The sequence below is a fragment of the Lepus europaeus genome, chromosome 8 (assembly GCF_033115175.1).
Source record: "Lepus europaeus isolate LE1 chromosome 8, mLepTim1.pri, whole genome shotgun sequence".
Classification (NCBI taxonomy): domain Eukaryota; kingdom Metazoa; phylum Chordata; class Mammalia; order Lagomorpha; family Leporidae; genus Lepus; species Lepus europaeus.
In genome coordinates, this window is record NC_084834.1 from 26,350,336 (window position 1) to 26,369,254 (window position 18,919).

The 18,919-nt window shown below is 40.3% G+C and overlaps 1 protein-coding gene across 7 annotated transcripts in view; it reads right to left on the minus strand.

Moving 5' to 3' along the window:
- The window catches only part of FHIP1A (FHF complex subunit HOOK interacting protein 1A), a 307,163-nt gene that overhangs the window by 198,664 nt on the left and 89,580 nt on the right, over positions 1-18,919 (minus strand). For all 7 annotated transcript variants that reach the window (XM_062199501.1, XM_062199496.1, XM_062199497.1 and 4 more), the window contains exon 2: positions 8,889-8,991. The gene's annotated coding sequence lies outside the window, so the exon portion shown is untranslated. The remainder of the gene's footprint in view (positions 1-8,888; positions 8,992-18,919) is intronic.

The following is an 18,919-nucleotide window of genomic DNA, read 5'->3' on the forward strand; positions in this document are numbered from 1 at the left end:
TTTCAGTGTGGCCCTATACACAAAGGAGAATGTTTCAGGAATAGTGCTGAAAATAAAATAGAAAACATGATCAAACATAAGTTTTATATATTTATGCCATTTCACTCTAGTTAATCACAAGAGACATAAAAAGTTGGAAAAGACCTAAACTAAGCTAGAACAAAATTGTAAGAGTCACAGAACATGTGAAGAAACAAAAACTGCTGAACAATAAAAAGATTAAAGAGAATATAAAGATTAAGATAAAAACAAAAAAAGATTTTAAAATCCATCAAATTAATAAAAGTATGTATAAAATGAACAAATTTCAGATTTATAGAATTATGATGCATCTGATATGATTAGTTGACCATAAAAAGTCATTTCTAGGTATCTTTTTTGCCTTATTTACTCTGGAAACTTAGCCTTGAACCAGCTGAAAGGGTTGGTTTTTACTGAAAACCACTTTTGAACATGGCTTCCCGTTGGTTCCACACAAAGCCAGGAAAGCCACACAGAAACATGCCTCATCCCCACCCCAATTCCATATGACTCAGATGTTCCCAGCATTACACTAGAGAGGACAGCATTGTAATGCTGCTGCAACTGCAGTTCTTTTCTTCTGTAGACACCTTTTAACCCTGAGATGGTATATTCAAATACGCAATTCTCTCAACAATCCAGAATATGGGTAACTGTCTCTACCTACCTGCTGTTTGTCTCACTATGCTGACTACACATCTAAAATTTGTACTAGATAAATTCTCCAGAAACATCTGCATAGGACTATCATACACATTTTATATCACACTGTCTGCAATGCTTTAGAGTCAATTTTCAAAGCCATTTTTCACTTTTGGCTCTTGCTGTGCTACCTTCAGTATCCACTATCATGTCCTCTGAATAACACACCTGAGCGTGAGATCCTTTAATATCCAAGTTACTCCTATACTCACCTATGCTGCTGCTTCAGCCTTTACATCCTTGCCCAGGCATTCCCCTTAGTCATACATATTTGCTTTTATATTTTGCACACTGTATTCCCAACATGCTCTTGTTCTAAAAATACCCTCAGTTCTAAGGACACAATATTTAGTTTTTGATTTTTTCAAAAACCAATATAAATATCATTCTGTTAACACAAACACTGCTTTCTAGAGTTAAAAGGCAAGAACAGATTCCAAACAAATTTTGCTATACAGACAGGTGAGTCACTCAAAATGGCTATAGGCATTTCCTAGGATTCACTAGTGGCTATTCTTTATTATGAAAATATTGGTCACCCTTAGGGCCTTGAAACAAAAGCTCCCTAAAGCATTACATATTCTCTAACTGGTACTGATTAAAGGAAACTGGGAGAAGCCCTGAAACAAGATACACACACTCTCTCTCTCTCTCTCTTTTTCCATTAATACCAAAACTCAAAGTTTATCATAATCAAATCCCAAATTTAAGAAGTTATTACCTACCAAATAAGTAACACAAAACTTAAACACAGGCCTTATGTCTTGTGACAATTACAAGGGAATTTCAAAGATTTCACAAAAGGATAGAAGTTGCGGTGCAGTGGGTTAAGCCACTGTTTGGTATGTCCGCATCCCATGTCGGAGTGCCTGTTTTTGAGTTCCAGCTACTACGTACTTCCAAACCAGTTTCTGCTAATGCATCTGAGAAGTAGAAAATGACGGCTCAAGAACTTGGGTTCCAGCCATTCGCACGGGAGCCCCAGCCTGAGTCCCAGGTTCCTGGCTTTGGTCTGGCCTACACCAGCTACTGTGCACACTGGAAGAGTGAACCAGAAGATGGAATATCACTCACTCTCATTCTCGCCCTATCACTCTGTCACTTTTTCAAATAAAATTAATAAATCTTTAAAAATACATTTTTAAATAGTAAAGTTCTTAACGTTCATGAAAACGTGAAACTAAAAGATAAGTTTAGGGGAGGCATCTGGTATAGATATTAAAGTAACACTTGGGATGCCAGAATCTCATATCAAAGTGCACGGGTTTGAGAATCAATTCTGCTTTTGATTCCTGTTTCCTAATAGTGTACACCCTGAGAGGCAGCAGATGATGGCATAGGTACTTGGGTCCCTGCTACTCACACAGAAGACCTGGACTGAGTTCCAGGCTCCTGGCTTCACCCTTGTCCAACCCCAGCTGTTACAGGAATTTGGAGAGTGAACCAATGGTTGGAGGATCTCTTCTCTCTCTCCATTTCCTTCTGCATTTCAAATACATAAAAATAATTTTCTCGGCCGGCGCCGTGGCTTAACAGGCTAATCCTCCGCCTTGCGGCGCCGGCACACCGGGTTCTAGTCCCGGTTGGGGCGCCGGATTCTATCCCGGTTGCCCCTCTTCCAGGCCACCTCTCTGCTATGGCCCGGGAAGGCAGTGGAGGATGGCCCAAGTCCTTGGGCCCTGCACCCGCATGGGAGACCAGGAGAAGCGCCTGGCTCCAGGCTTCGGATCAGCGAGATGCACCGGCTGCAGCGGCCATTGGAGGGTGAACCAACGGCAAAAAGGAAGACCTTTCTCTCTGTCTCTCTCTCTCACTATCCACTCTGCCTGTCAAAAAGAAAAAAAATAATAATAGTAATTTTCTGACTTTAATAAAATGTAAGTTTATGTTCATGCATATTTTCCCCAGATACCTTTTAATTAAGGTATACAAACTTCATGCATTTTATAAATACAACTTTAGGAACATAGTGATTCTTTCCACCATACCCACACTCTCACCATTCTTCCCCCTCATTCTCCTATTCCCATTCTTATTTTTTACTAAGATCTATTTTCAATTAACTTTATACACATAAGATTAACCATGCTGGCCGGCGCCGCGGCTCACTAGGCTAATCCTCCGCCTGTGGCACCAGCACCCCAGGTTCTAGTCCCGGTCGGATTCTGTCCTGGTTGCTCCTCTTCCAGTCCAGCTCTCTGCTGTGGCCCGGGAAGGCAGTGGAGGATGGCCCAGGTCCTTGGGCCCTGCACCCACATGGGAGACCAGGAGGAAGTGCCTGGCTCCTGGCTTTGGATCGGTGCAGCACGCCAGCTGTGGCAGCCACCTGGGGTGAACCAGCGGAAAAGGGAAGACCTTTCTCTCTGTCTCTCTCTCTCTCACTGTCTAACTCTGCCTGTCCAAAAAAAAAAAAAAAAAAAAAAAAAAGATTAACTATGCTAAGTAAAGAGTTCAACAAACAGTATAAAAAAAATGTTCTTCAACAGTCAAGACAAGGGTTGTTCAAAATCATTGCATCTCAAAGTGTCAATTCCACTTCTATAGATAAACATTTAAATGTTCTGTTAGTTACCACAGATCAGGGAAAACACAGTATTTGTCCTTTTGGAATTGGCTTATTTCACTAAGTATGATGTTTTCCAGTTTCATCCATTTTGTTGCAAACAACAAGATTTCATTTTTTTTAACCACCATGTCATATTCCACAGTGTACATATACCATAATTTCTTTATCCAGTGTTCAGTTGATGGACATCTGGGTTGATTCCACATCTTAGCTATTGTAAATGGAGATGCAATAAACATGGGGGTACAGATAACTCTTTCATATGCTGATTTCATTTCCCTTAGATAAATTCCTAGAGCTGGAAAACCTGGGTCATATGGTAGCTCTATACTCAGATTTCTGAGGCACTCCATACTGTCTTCCACAGTGGCTGCACCAGTTTACATTCCCACCAACAGTGGATTAGGATACCTTTGTCCCCACATCCTCACCAGCATTTGTTGTTTGTTGTTTGTTGATTTCTACAGAAAAGTCATTCTAATGGGGGTGAAGTGAAACCTCATTGTGGTTTTGACTTGCATTTCTTTGAGGGCTAGTGATCCTGAGCATTTTTTCATGTGTCTCTTAGCCATTTGGATTTCCTCTTTTGAAAAATGCTTAAGTCCTTTGCCCACTTCTTAACTGGGTTGTTTGTTTCATTGTTGTTGGGTTTCTCTAGCGTACATTAATCTGTTGTTTTCTTTGTTGATTTTCTGTCCAGTTGATGTGTTCACTGATGCAAGTGCAGCGTTGAAGTCCCCCATTATTATTGGAGTCTATGTCTCCCTTTAGATCCAATAACATTTGTTTTAAATAGCCAGGCACCCTGGCATTGGGTGCATATTCAATTATTATAGTCACATCTTCCTGTTGAATTGATCCCTTAATCATTACGTAATACCCTTCCTTGTCTCTTAAGAGTTTTTGTATTAAAGTCTATTTTGTCTGATATTAGGATGGCTACACCTGCTCATATTTGCTTTCCATTACCAAGGAATATCTTTTATCCATCCTTTCACTTTTTTTAAGATTTATTTATTTATTTGAAAGGCAGAATTACAGGGGTATGGGGGGGAGGGGCAAAGAGACATCTTCCATCTGCTGGTTCACTCCCCAAATTGCCATAATGGCCAGAGCTAGGCACTCCCAAGCCAGGAGTCAGGAGCTTCTTTTGGGTCTCCCATGTGGGTACAGGGTCCCAAGGACTTGGGCCATCTTCCTCTGCATTCCTAAGTGCATTAGCAGGGAGCTGGATGAGAAGTAGAGCAGCCAGGACTCAAACTGGTGCCCATATGGGATGCCAGCAGTGTCACAGGGGGCAGATTTACCCACTATACCACAGACAGGTCCCCACCCTTTAACTTTCAGTTTCTATGTATCTTTGCTGGTGAGGTGTGCTTCTTACAGGCAGCAAATAGATGGGTCTTGTTTCTTAATCCTTTCAAGCAGTCTGTATCTTTTAATTGGAGAATTTAGGCTATTTATATTCAAACTTATTATTGATACTTGTTACTACAAGTTGTCCCTGCCATTTTTCCAAATGATAAAAAAATATCATTTGCTTTGGATTACCTTTGCATTTTTACTAGATTTTCTGACCTTCACATTATTTCATAATGATGACTATCACTTTCTGTTTCTACATGTAGCACATCCTTAAGAAGCATTTGTAAGGCTAGCCAAGTGGTGACAAATTTCCTACAATTTCTGTTTTGGAAGGTCATTTTGGGTACTTTTTAAATTTTTACTGAGTTTTTACAGATTCAATGTGATTTGTAGATATAATTCTAAGAGCATAATAATATTCCCTTCCTCCCTCTCACCTTCCCTGCCCCTCCCTTTGACCATTTCTTTCTCCCTTTCTTAAGTTTTTGAGATAACATTTTAAAATTACATTACAATAAAAAGACTTAATATTTCACTAAATAACGGTAAAAAACAAAAAGACCCTAGTTTAGTGGGAATGTAGACAATGGCTATAAACAAAAATTGAATGGAAAAATGACCATTTCATCTATATACAGTAAATTTTAAAGTTCACAAATCATTAAAACTATAGAAGTATAACATTCTTAACCAATGGTTGGACAAGGTATAAAAAACAAAGTTTTACACACATACTGTGTGTGAGCATAGCTCTGGGGCTAATGCCAAAAGTTCTCACAGCTGCAAGATGCAGGGAATCTGTCCTCTGCCCTGACACGTTGCCCTGACTATGATGCTGGTAGAATAGAGGCATGATGTGCCAAGTATGGTGCTCTATGGGCAACGGGGAGGGGCATGAAGCAAAGCAGCTTCCTGCTCCAAACTCAGCCACTGCTCAGATCTCAGTCAGCTCTTCAGGCTGAAGTAACAGAGGGTGACTATGGAATTCCCTCTCAGCTAAAGTTGCGAGTAGTGGGGTGCATGGCGATTTCTTCCTAACTTGATGTAAGATGGCAGCTCACAGCCAGCAGCTGACTGCACCACGCAGCTGGTTGTAGCAGTGTCTCTGTTTTCTCTACTCTTCCCATGCAGTCTTGGCTGTTGTTTTTTTAACTTCTTCATTGAAAATTTCTGTCAGATCCCTGAAAACAGTCCTTCCTTTGTTCTTTTCATATCCCACAGCAATTTAAGTTAGTGTGTCTATACCCTATTCAACCATCTTAGATCTCTGTCTGGAAGGTCTCTCTATATGCCTGCTGTACTTAGATGTCCCTTTCTTTCTCCAAATTTAGAAGAGTTTCTGGTATTATTTCACTGAATAAGCTTTCTAATCTATTCTCTCTTTCCACACCTTCAGGAACTCCTAAGACCCATATGTTGGGTTCTTTGATAGTATACCATAAATCTCAAACACTATATTCAATTTTTCAAATTTTTTCTTCTTCTTTGACATATTCCCAAAGATCTGTCTTTGATAGAGTGGAGAGATGCGAGCAATTCACAGTCCTGAGTGAGTGCCCCAGCAATCCTCCAGGCAAGACTCAAAGTCAGTGGGGAATGCAGATTATTCCCTCTGGTAAAATCTTCTAGTCAGTTGCATGCATGTGAGCTGCCACAGCTTCTGCTTACACTAAGATAGTACTTTCTCTCTGCTGGTCACTAGGCACCTTTGTGGGGAGAAAGAAATGTTTTCTTCCTTCACAGGGTTAGGTGAGTACCCTGCCCCCAGCCTCCACCAGCACTCCAGGCCAGACTCAAGGTCCATGTGAGCCACAGGGTTCTCCCTCAGTCAATATCACCAGTGACATGGACTACCAAATCTGTTCTCACCTTGCTCTCAGAACATGGCATCTCTTCCCCATATATTACCTCTTAATGTTAACATGCATAAGATCTATGATATAGTATATAACTTTAGAAGCTATATAACTTTAATAGGTATAATTTGTTTGTAGATTCACAATATCTATGTGCAGGCATTTGCCACAATAGTTAAAATACAGCTTAGGACAACCGCATCCCATACTGGGTCACCTAGGTCAAGTCACAGCTCTGCCATCTGCAAACTAGTTTCCTGCTGATGTATATTCTGGGAGGCAGCAGGTGATGGTTCAAGTGCTTGAGTCCCTGCCACCCACATGGGAGACCCAGATTGAGTTCCAGGCTCCTGGCTTAAGTCTGTCCCCGCCCTAGCTGTGATGACCATGTGGGGAGTGAGCCACCAAATATAAGATATCTGTGTGTGTGTGTGTGTGTGTCTTTTTCTCCATGCTTTCAAATAAAATGAAAACAAAAATGTGTTTACATATCTAAAAAGTTAACACTGGGGCCAGTGTTGTGGCACAGCAATTAAGCTGCTGCCTACAACACTCACATTCATATGAGCATCTGTTTGAGTCATGGCTGCTCCATTTCTTATCCAACTTCCCTGCTGATGCACCTGGGAAAGCAGCAGCAGATGTTCCCAGCCACCCCCAGGGGAAGCTGAGATGGAGTTCCTGGCTCCTGTTTGTGGGCTGGCCCTGTCCTGCCCATTGTGGCCACTTGGGGAGTAAATCAGCAGATGAAAAGTTCTGAATGTGTGTATATGTATATAACTCTGCCTTTCAAATAAAGAAATCTTGAAAAAATAAGTCACTGCTTCATTTCATGTTAATACTTCCCTTAATTTGGAGGACTCAAAGTGCTTCACAAAATCCCAAGGCACAAGAAACAAAGTACTTTATCTGTGAACCATAAACTGTAAAGCCAAACTTTGATAACAATATTTAATGAAAAACACTAGATTGGATGCTAAAATGAATATAGACAGATGCTGGGGCTTCTACCATCTAGCCATCACCCTTTATTGGCAACTTGACTAAGACATAACCCTGTGTTAGAAGAGTACACTAAAAATACTGGTAATGTCTTATTCAAAGCAAAAGTCGAGTATATAACTATATAATAGCTTTAAATTTTTTAAAAAGGTGAAGATTAGGTAAAAATCTGATTTTTCTGCATCTGGGATATCACTCTTTAGGTGGCACATACTTGGAAAATACAAATTCCCAAGTCCTGCATCCTACTGGTTTCATTCTAATTCTGACACACTAGATGAAGGTATAGTAGTAAATCAGGATTTTTATGTATATTTTTAACAAGCATTCTAATAACACTTTGAAAAAATTACAAAACACACTTCCAGGGGGTAATTTTAAGAGGCAAATTATAAAGCCTTAGAAGTAACCCTTTTAAGGAAGTTTAGAAACCATCTTATTTAACCCAATTAATACAGGAACCTTTCTACAACACTGACAGATGTACTGATTAATTAACTGATTTTAATATGAAAGTGTATCAACAATCATCCATTCAGATAAACATACTTCTCTATAAACTGTGAAGCCTAATCAATTATATATGATATATATTTATATATATATAAAGTTTTTATTTGAAAAGCAGAGCGACAGAGAGAGAGGAGGCGGAGGAGGTGGAGGAGAAAAGATAGAGAGAGGAGATATCAATCTTCTACCTTACAGCTTCCAGTTCATTCCCCAAATGCCACAAAAGCCAGGGCTGGGTCATGTCAAAGCCAGGAAGCAGGAATCTAAGTATCTGGTCTATCATCTGCTGCCTCCCAGGCACATTACCAGGAAGCTGGCTCAGGAGCTAACGTGAGACTAGATCCCAGGCACTCTGACAGCAGAATGCAGGCACCCCAAGTGGCAGCTTAACCTGCCCCACCACAACACCCACACTGCTTATTTTAATAATACTACCATTGTCTGAAACTCAGTCACCTCATCTTAAAAGTAAATAAGTCTTCAAATAAACACACATGTTATAAAAAGAAAAACTGATTTCCTTGTGTTATTGATCCTTCTTGATTTTATTTAATCAAAATTAGGGTGCCCCAGATTCGTCACCTTATCTATAAATGAGTTTAGACTATTTCCCAAACATACCCTAAAGGATGAGATTCACCACCACAGGACACAGGATGCTTACAAGAATGCTAGCAGTTCCCAAAGAAAAAATTTTAAACACTCTGAGCAAAGGACAGAGTACAGCCTTGCAAAAAGACTGTTTTGAACAAGACAATGATCTGCTGGATATGTAGGTTCAAGCAGGTTTGTTTTTTAAAAAGTATAATAAATTATTGAACATTGCTGAACACATATCAATCATGGTAAGAAAATGAGACATTTACCTGTAATTGCTCTCTTCAAAAGCCTACCACTGGGATGTATTTGCTCACTTCACTCTTCACAGGAGCAGTAAAGACGGCTCCAACATTTGGCTCCGTTGGAAACCTAGAGAAGGCAAGTTTCAAAATCTATGAAAAGGAATAAAACATGTTTCTCAATCACTAATAAACTATAAAATCTTATAAAAGTATCTCTGTTTTTTTTTCCCCTCTCATTTACCACTACTTGTTGTTGAGACTGGACTTAGCTTTATCATTCAAATAATAAAAAAAAATGATTTAGGTCGGTGCTACAGCTCACTAGGCTAATCCTCTGCCTGCAGTGCAGGCACCCCGGGTTCTAGTCCCGGTTGAGGCACCAGTTCTGTCCCGGTTGCTCCTCTTCCAGTCCAGCGCTCTGCTGTGGCCCAGGAAGGCAGTGGAAGATGGCCCAAGTGCTTGGGCCCTGCACCTGCATGGGAGACCAGGAGGAAGCGCCGGGCTCCTGGCTTCAGATTGGCACAATGCGTATTTGGGGGGTGAACCAACGGAAGGAAGACCTCTCTCTGTCTCTCTCTCACTGAGTAACTCTTCCTGTCAAAAAAAATTATTTATTTAGAAATCTGAATGCTGTTCAAAAATGAAAAACTTCTGCTGAGTGGCAGAAAGTAAAGTAGGAGTCTTTCCTAAGAGGAGATAAGTAATGATACACTTCTTTTTGAAAAGAAAAAAATATGAAATGAGTCCACATCTGTGAATTAGCAGCATCATATTAAGAAAATAATGATGATATACCAATAAATAACCACTAATAACTTTTATAATAATAAACTTTCCAAATATGTACAACAGTCACAATGTACTCCTGGTACCAATGACATATCTAGACCCTGACAGCTGAAAATCCAGTTTTTTGCCTTCTGCTGGACAAAAGCCTCCTTGGTCATAGACACATATCTCATGTCATTGGGATAAGTGTTCAGGTAAGTTTCAAAACACAAATGTATAGTTAATTCCTACTGTCCAACCAGAAAAACTTAGATCTGAAGGAAGGCAAGCTGAGAAATTATCCTACCTGAGAGGAACACAGAGAACAAAAGCTAGAGATGCCCAGTACAGCAGGAAGATCATCCAAAAAGACTAACCTCCAACACTTGGAAGTATAAAAGGCAGAAGCTAATATAAACACTATGCAAAACCACAAGAGGCCATTATTCAATATCTCAATAGATGGAAGCAAGAGGAAATTTCCCAGAAAGAGCAATTTTTAAGAAACAAATAAATACCATACTTGAATTTAGAGCACAGACACCATTTAAATGCCCAATAACTAAGGAAGAGTCAAATTTAACACAACTAAATAATTCACTTAAGCAAATATATTTCCTCATCTTTGGATAGGAATCTTAATGAACAATCCAAGTCAGAATCTTGCATAACAAATGTCCTTTCAAAATAGCTATATGTTTAGAATTTACTAGTCCATAAAGGGTGAGCCTCTCATTGATATAACATTTTTTCTGCAATAGTCCAATATAATAAAAGATGATTCTCCAGAAGTCACTATAAGAGGTTTTATAGGGCCGGCGCTGTGGCACAGAGGGTTAAAGCCCTGGCCTGAAGCACTGGCATCCCATATGGGTGCCAGTTTTAGTCCAGGCTGCTCCTCTTCCAATCCAGCTCTCTGCTATGGCCTGGGAAAGCAGTAGAAGATGGCCCAAGTCCTTGGGCCCCTGCACCCATGTGGGAGACCCGGAAGAAGCTCCTGGCTCCTGGCTTCGGATCAGCGCAGCTCTTGCCATTACAGCCATCTGGGGAGTGAACCAGCGGATGGAAGGCCTCTCTCTCTGTCTCTACCTCTCTCTGAACTCTGTCTTTAAAAAAAAAAAAAAAAGGTTTTATATGTGTGTGTACACACACACACATGCTTACAAGTTTTCAACCTATAGTTGGCTTCAAAAGCTTGGATTAGAATAGAATCCTTTTCCTTATAACAAATGTTACATGAAAGGGAAAAAATGGGGAAAAGGGAAGCATAGATAATGTGACCTAAATCTTCAAAACTGGACATAGTATTGATAATGAAGCATGAAATGGGCGGGGCATGAAAAGTAAAGAATAATATTTCAATTGCAAATAAACAAATTCTTGATATTCCAATTTGCTCAATGCTCTCTAATCAGCTGCCTTCACTCTAATCAATTCATCATTTATTAATCACCGGGGAACTGGCAGTGTTACCTCATAATCAAATCTCTGGGCATGTAATCACAAGCGGTTTTGCAAGTAACAGAATTCTACTTCTTCCATAATCCCACATGAACAGTTTTATCATCATATACTGGAGTGGCACAGGCTCTTCTGCTGCCTCTTAAAAATTACAGATTGCTTCCAGATGCTTTTTCGGATGATTTCAAGCCTTTCCTCATTCTGCAGCTTGTCAATTATGAAAGGGCATCCCTAATTCATGAGAAACACTTCTCCCCTCTCAGTGTCCATTATCATATATCCTCCCCTTACATTCTACATTTGTAGGCACTCATACACATATGCTTTTACTTAGGTAATAAGGCATCACTGTGTATCAGAAAGGGTTTTACTAAGAACCACTATTACATTCTACCATCAGCAACACTTCAAGACTTCAAAGGAAGCAGAGTCCTTTGACAGTAATGCACAGAATGACACCAAAGGCAAGGTTAAACACAGAACTCAAGTAAACTGAAAGGACTCTCCTTAAATTCACTAGTTCTAGATAATTCTCTCAGTTGTCATCTCATTTAAAAACAAAAATATGTCTCCTGCTAAGATGGCAGTCAGCAATTCAGTTAAATGTTTTTCTTCTAACACACCAGTCTACCTCCGCACAAGAAAATCACATTCAGGCGCACAGCCCTTCTGTGTAATAGCTATGTCATATCCTTAATGTCAAGAACAAAATTTAAGGTTCATTCCAGATGGCATCAATTCAGTGAATTTAGACTCTATCGTGCCAGGTTCACAAATCTGCTATTAGGTAGAGAGGGAACAAAAAGCACAGCAAAATCACCAAATGAACACTAGTGGGAGGCAGAAAATTAATATTCACATCCTGGATTTCTCTGTACATTAGAGAAACAAATGTAGAGGGTATTCACACAGGAGGTGTAGATTTATCCAATCTATTGTATTAAGTGACCTGTGATTAAAAGAATGCTTTCCTGGAGGGTAATTAACAAATCAACCAACAGAGAGAGAAATCTCAAATGATACAAGTTCTCAAATACATAAAGCTGACTATGAGCTAACTGCTGAATAACTTCATTCTCCAAAAGGGCTGTACTGGGACACATGATACATTATTTTTACATATAGAAATGCAGAATAGAACAAAATATTTTACATAGGCACACAATCTTCATTAATTCCATTAAGCATGCTAATAACTTAGCATGCTAAAAATGAATGGACCCATACTGCTCACCCAAATTAAATCCCTGAATGTTATAGATGATAAAACGAGAAGAGAAGGCTAAGTGACCTGTTCAAAACTAAGTAGCTAGTAAATGGCAAAGACAGAAGCAGAAGCCCTATATTCTCCTTCCCACAGTAATGCCACCTTCTACATATCAAGCTCATAATTCCTCAAGAGGCTGCCTTCAAAGTTGATTCCATGTCTCTCTCTGAACAGCAAATGAAAAAAGTTGAATCAAATGAAACTTCAATCTTCAATTTTCATTCAATAATCCAGAGGCTTCAATTAATTTTATAGAATTCTCCATTTACCCAAGAAACTCAAGGTAATTTGTATGACTTTGAGAGAGTCTCAACCATAAACAAATTATTGAATTTCAGGCGTCTATCTCAAAGGGGAGGGAAAACAGGCCGACATCACAAGAATTGTAAGGATGAACCAGAAGGCAGAAATCTGGCCTAGCAGTTAAGACCCTGGGGTTAGAGCACCCACATCAGGGTACATGGGTTCAATTCTGGGCTCCGGCTTCAGATTCCAACTTCCTGTCAATGAAGAGACCCTGGGAGGCAGCAGGTGATGGTTCAAGTATTTGTGTCCCTGCCATCCCTGTGTTTTAACTGAGAACCAGTTCCTAGTTTTGACCTAACCCAGTCTTAGCCACTGTGGGCATTTGGAGAGTGAACGAGCAAAAGGGAGCTCTGTAAGTCTGTCTGTATGCCTGCCTCTGCCTTGCCACCTGTTAAATTAAAGGAAAAAAAAAAAAAAAAAAGAGCCAGGAACATTGATCTGTTAAATGAATAATGAAGATGACCAACTCAATGTATTAAAATCAAAAACCAAAGTTATCAAATTTTAAAATGATGGTTCCCAATGCGACTACTAATGTTTCTTAAAAACAAAACAAAATGCCATTATGGTTTGCAATCAAATTCGGAAAATGCTGCATTCTAAATATCCCTCCTGAATATTCACAAATCATATTACATGTATTAGAGCTCTAAGAAGGCCTGTGGAAAAGAAGCCTGTCTGGTTTTGTTAATCCAATGTTTCCCAATATTATTTGACATTTTTGGTTTGCAGAGCTTGTATTGATATCTTCCAAGAAATGTATTTTAAAATAATATTCTTGGGGCCGGCGCTGCGGTGCAGTGGGTTAACGCCCTGGCCTGAAGGGCCAGCATCCCATATGGGCGCTGGTTTGAGACCCAGCTGCTCCACTTCTGATCCAGCTCTCTGCTGTGGCCTAGGAAAGTAGTGAAAGATGACCCAAGTCCTTGGGCCCCTGTATCCACATGGGAGACCCGGAAGAGGCTCCTGGCTTCGGATCAGCGCAGCTCCAGCCATTGCTGCCAACTGGGAAGTGAACCATCAGATAGAAGATCTCTCTCTCTCTCTCTCTCCCCCCCAGCCCCTCCCTCTCCCTCTCTCTGTGTAACTCTGACTTTCAAATAAATAAATAAATCTTTTAAAAATGCTAAAAAAATAACATTCTCAATGATTAACCTGATATGATACTTATTAACCAGCACTTATAGTAAGATGGTCTGGGCTTCCTCTTCCAGAATCAATTGTTAAAAATAAACTTGTGGAGCCAAAATTGTGGTGCAGTGGGTTAAACCATCACTTATGACCCCAATATGCCGTATCAGTTCAAGTCCCAGTTACTTTACTTCAGATCCAGAGAAGGCAGCTGAAGATAACAAACGTACTTGGGCCCTTGGCACCCATGTGGGAAACCCAAATGGAGTTATCAATTTTTGGCTTTGGCCTGGCCTAGAACTGACTGTTGCAGACATTTGTGGAGTGAACTAGGGATAGAAGATATTTCTCTCTCTCTCTCTCTCTCTCTCATCTTACCCTCTCTCTCTTTCAATAAATCAATCTTTAAAATAAATAAATTCTGAGGCAAGGGAACTCTGTGATCACAATTAAAATAATAACCACTAATAACACGAAGTAAGTACTGAGTGTAAGACATGTCCTAAGCGCAAAATTTATGGTTTTTTTTTTTTGATAAGCTGTAGGTAATTTCAGGATCCAAATTATCCTCCCCTGCCATGGTTTGGATGCTGTTTCTCATCCAAAGCTTTCTGTGCTGGAAAACTGGTCTCCAATGTGGCAGTGTGCAGGTGGTAGAACCTTGAAGAGGTGGACCCTAGTGGAGACGGTTTGGACAAGGAAGCTTGACATTTATGAATGGATCATTGCTGCCTCCTATGACGTCAGGTCTGGTAGGCATGGATTATTTCAACAGAGCAAACCTGATCCGTTTCTTGCTTCCTATCTCATCACGTAACCTCCCTCTCCTTCTCTACTGCATGCCTGCCATGATGCCACATGCCATGAGCCCTTCACCAAAGCCAAGCAGACAGCAGTGCCATGCCCTCAGACCTCCAGTATTGTGAGCTAAATCAACCTCTTTACAAATTACCAGCTTCAGATAATTTGTTATATTAACACAAAATATACCAATACATCCCCAGAAGCTATTTCTATTCATATGTAAACAAAGCATCTTGTATGTATAATTTTTTTACATAGATAAATGTATTATCACTATTCTGTACCTTGCATTTTTCACCAAATTTATACTGGCAACGTTTCCAAACTAATACACAAAGAGATTCATTGAAATTTTTTTTGACTGTATGGTTTCTAAAGTACAATTAAAATAGTGTATTTATTCAGCATCCCACTGATGAATATTTAAGTTACTCCTGATCTCTAGCCATTATAAACACTACTAAAATTACTATCTTTGGATAAAGCATTTATTCATGCATGTAATATCCATGTATAAATAGAATAGATATGAGTGTGTGTATATTTAGAACTATGTATTTTTTTTTTTTTTGTATTTTTTTTGACAGGCAGAGTGGACAGTGAGAGAGACAGAGAGAAAGGTTTTCTTTTGCCATTGGTTTACCTTCCAATGGCCTCCACAGCGGCGCACCACACTGATCCGAAGGAAGGAGCCAGGTGCTTCTCCTGGTCTCCCATGAGGTGCAGGGCCCAAGCACTTGGGCCATCCTCCACTACGCTCCTGGGCCACAGTAGAGAGCTGGTCTGGAAGAGGGGCAACCGGGAAAGAACTGGCACTCCGACCGGGACTAGAACCCGGTGTGCCGGCGCCGCAGGCAGAGGATTAGCCTATTGAGCCGTGGCGCCGGCCTAGAACTATGTATTTTTAATCTGGGATATTGTTCTAAGTTGCAATTCTCTAAAGGGAGGACAGAACTTCCACTTTGACTATGACCCTGTTGGAATAAGATCGAAGTCGGCAAACCCTAAAGGCTTCCATAGCCTTGGCAACTCATGACTAGAGCCTAGGGAGATTACTGATGCCATAAACAAGAGTGTCAAATCGTTAAGTCAACAACAGGAGTCACTGTGTACTTACGTCTCATGTGGGATCTGTCCTTAATGGGTTGTCCAATGTGAAGTAATGCTATAACCAGTACTGAAACAGTATTTTTACACTTTATGTTTCTGTGTGGGTGCAAACTGATGAAATCTTTACTTAGTATATACTGAATCAATCTTCAGTATATAAAGATAATTGAAAATAAAAAAACAACTTGGTTTTAAATTGGATATTGCATAGAAAATTAATCAATTTTTAAAAAATATCATGTAGGATCTCTGTCCTTAATGTGCTGTACATTGGATTTAATGCTATAACTAGTACTCACACAGTATGTTTCATTTTGTGTTGCTATGTGGGTACAATCTGTTGAAATCTTTACATAATATACACTAAACTGATCTTCTGTATATAAAGAGAATTGAAAATGAATCTTAATGTGAATGGAAGGGGAGAGGGAACGGGAAAGGGGAGGGTTGTGGGTGGGAGGGAAGTTATGGGGGGGAAAGCCATTATAATCCATAAGCTGTACTTTGGAAATTTATATTCATTAAATAAAAGTTTAAAAAAAAAAGAAATTCCTAGTCAAAGGAATATGAGATTTTCTATTACATATTTCATGGAATTGCCCACCAAAGAGACTACTGTTTTGCAGTCACTATATAGATCATGCTATACTCTCCCTACAGAGTATGCTACAGAAGTTTTTTAATTATTGCCCATCTAACAGTGATAAATGGTACCTCAGTACGGTTTAATGTGCAATCTCTTTTTTTATTTATTTATTTATTTTTTTATTTTTTTTGCCAGGCAGAGTTAGATAGTGAGAGAGAGACAGAGAGAAAGGTCTTCCTTTCGTTGGTTCACCCCCTAAATGGCCACTACGCCCGGCGCACTGCGCCAATCCAAAGCCAGGAGCCAGGTGCTTCCTCCTGGTCTCCCATGCAGGTACAGGGCCCAAGCACTTGGGCCATCTTCCACTGCCTTCCCGGGCCACAGCAGAGAGCTGGACTGGAAGAGGAGCAACCGGGACTAGTACCCGGCGCCCCAACCGGGACCAGAACCTGGGGTGCCGGTGCTGCAGGCGGAGGATTAGCCAAGTGAGCCCCGGCACCAGCCGCATATCTCTTATAATGAGAGAAGTTAAGCATCTTTGCATAAGCTTAAAGCCACTGTTTTATTTCATTTCCTATATATTATTTTAATCCTTTGTCAATCTTCCTATTGGATTTGTAGAAGCTCTTTATTAAAAAATTAGTCCCGTCGTATATGAGAAGCAAGTACGTATCCCAATTTTATTTTTGCCTTATCTTATGCAGGTTTTCCAGAGTTTTTATCAAATTTATCATTCACTCCTTTTATGGCTTCTCAGTTTTCCATCTTACTTAGAAGTATCTCAATATTACAAAATAATTGTCCCATATTATTTTATAACCTAATTATTATTTTTTTTTCAACAGGCAGAGTGGATAGTGATAGAGAGAGACAGAGAGGAAGGTCTTCCTTTTTGCCGTTGGTTCACCCTCCAATGGCCGCTGCAGCCAGCGCATCTCGCTGATCCGAAGCCTGGAGCCAGGCACTTCTCCTGGTCTCCCATGCGGGAGCAGGGCCCAAGGACTTGGGCCATCCTCCACTGCCTTCCCGGGCCATAGCAGAGAGCTGGCCTGGAAGAGGGGCAACCGGGACAGAATCCGGTGCCCCGACCAGGACTAGAACCCAGTGTGCCGGCGCCGCAAGGCGGAGGATTAGCCTGTTAAGCCACGGCGCCGACTTAACCTAATTATTTCTGATTTTAATATTTTTAGAACTTTGTTTTTCTTTTGCTCAGCTGCATTGGCTTATGACTACAAAGACCAAAATAAAAAGTGAAAATAGGAGACATCTTTATCTTGCTCCTGACTTTAACAGGAATGTTTCAAATTTTCTAATAAGTCTGAGATTGTTTTCAGATTGAGACAGACATGCCACTATTTGCAGGATATTTTCCCATTATATTTGAGGAATTTTTAAAAATAAATCAATAATGGGTGCTGGACTCTATGAAATGCCTTAACTATAAGTGATCAGGGTACAGGTACTTAGCCTCGTGGTTAAGATACTTTTACCTCAACAGAATGCCTGCGTTCAATTCCAGCTATGATTCCTGACTCCAGCTCCCTGCTAATGGAGAGCCTAGGAGGTAGCAGTGACAGCTTAGATAACTGGGTTCCTGACTTCCATGGCTCCTGGCTCCTGGCTCCTGGCTCCAACCCCAATCCCACTTGGGAAGTGAACCAACGCACTGTCTCCCTTCTTCCCTCTCTCCCTGAGCCTGTCTATGCCACTCTCAAACACACTTTCACCATCTCTCTCTGACTCTCAAATTATGAAATAATTTCTAAATGATCATACAACTTTTTTCTATTAATATTTAATAAGATGAATGTCATTAATAAATTTTATACTATTAAATACTTCTTGAATTCCTAAAATAAGCCTCATTTGTTACAGTGTTTTATTCTGTAATATGTGCAAAGTACATCTCAGTGTGTTCTCAATTTCCTAAGAAGCCCTACGAGCTGAGCTGTGCTATCATGCCTGCTCCTCACTCCAGTCACACTGGCCTCCCCACTACTTGTCACACACACCACGCATGTTCTCACCTCAATTTGCAGTGTCTGCCATACTTTCTGCTCCCTGAATCCTCTGTCCTCAGTTATCCTCACGTATCATTCCTCTCTTCATTTCTGACTCTGCTTACATAAGACCTAATTACCAAGCCTTTCCTGTCTACACCATTCAAAACAGAAAGAATCTTCCAACTCTGTCATTCTCTACCTCCAATCCTGTTTTATTTTTGTTTATAGCATCTGTCACCATAGAACATTTTCACATATTCTATGTGAATACATGTGTAATACATGTGTAATATTTAAGTCTTTTTATTTTTGTTTTGAAAGGCGCAGAGAGAGAGAGAATGTATGAGAATTATCAATCTTCCATCTACTGGTTCACTCTCCAGATGCTTGCAGGTCAAAGCCAGCAACCAGGAACTCCATCCAGGGCTCCCATGTGGGCGGTAGGGATCCAATCAGCAGAGCCATCATCTGCTGCCTCCCAGGGTGTTCATTAGCAAGAAGCTGGATTGGAAGCACGTGTGGGACCAGATCCTAGACACTCTAATACAGGACAGAGGTGTCCTAAGCTGCACGTTAATCCACTGTGCCACAACACGCACACCAAGGAATATTTAATTTT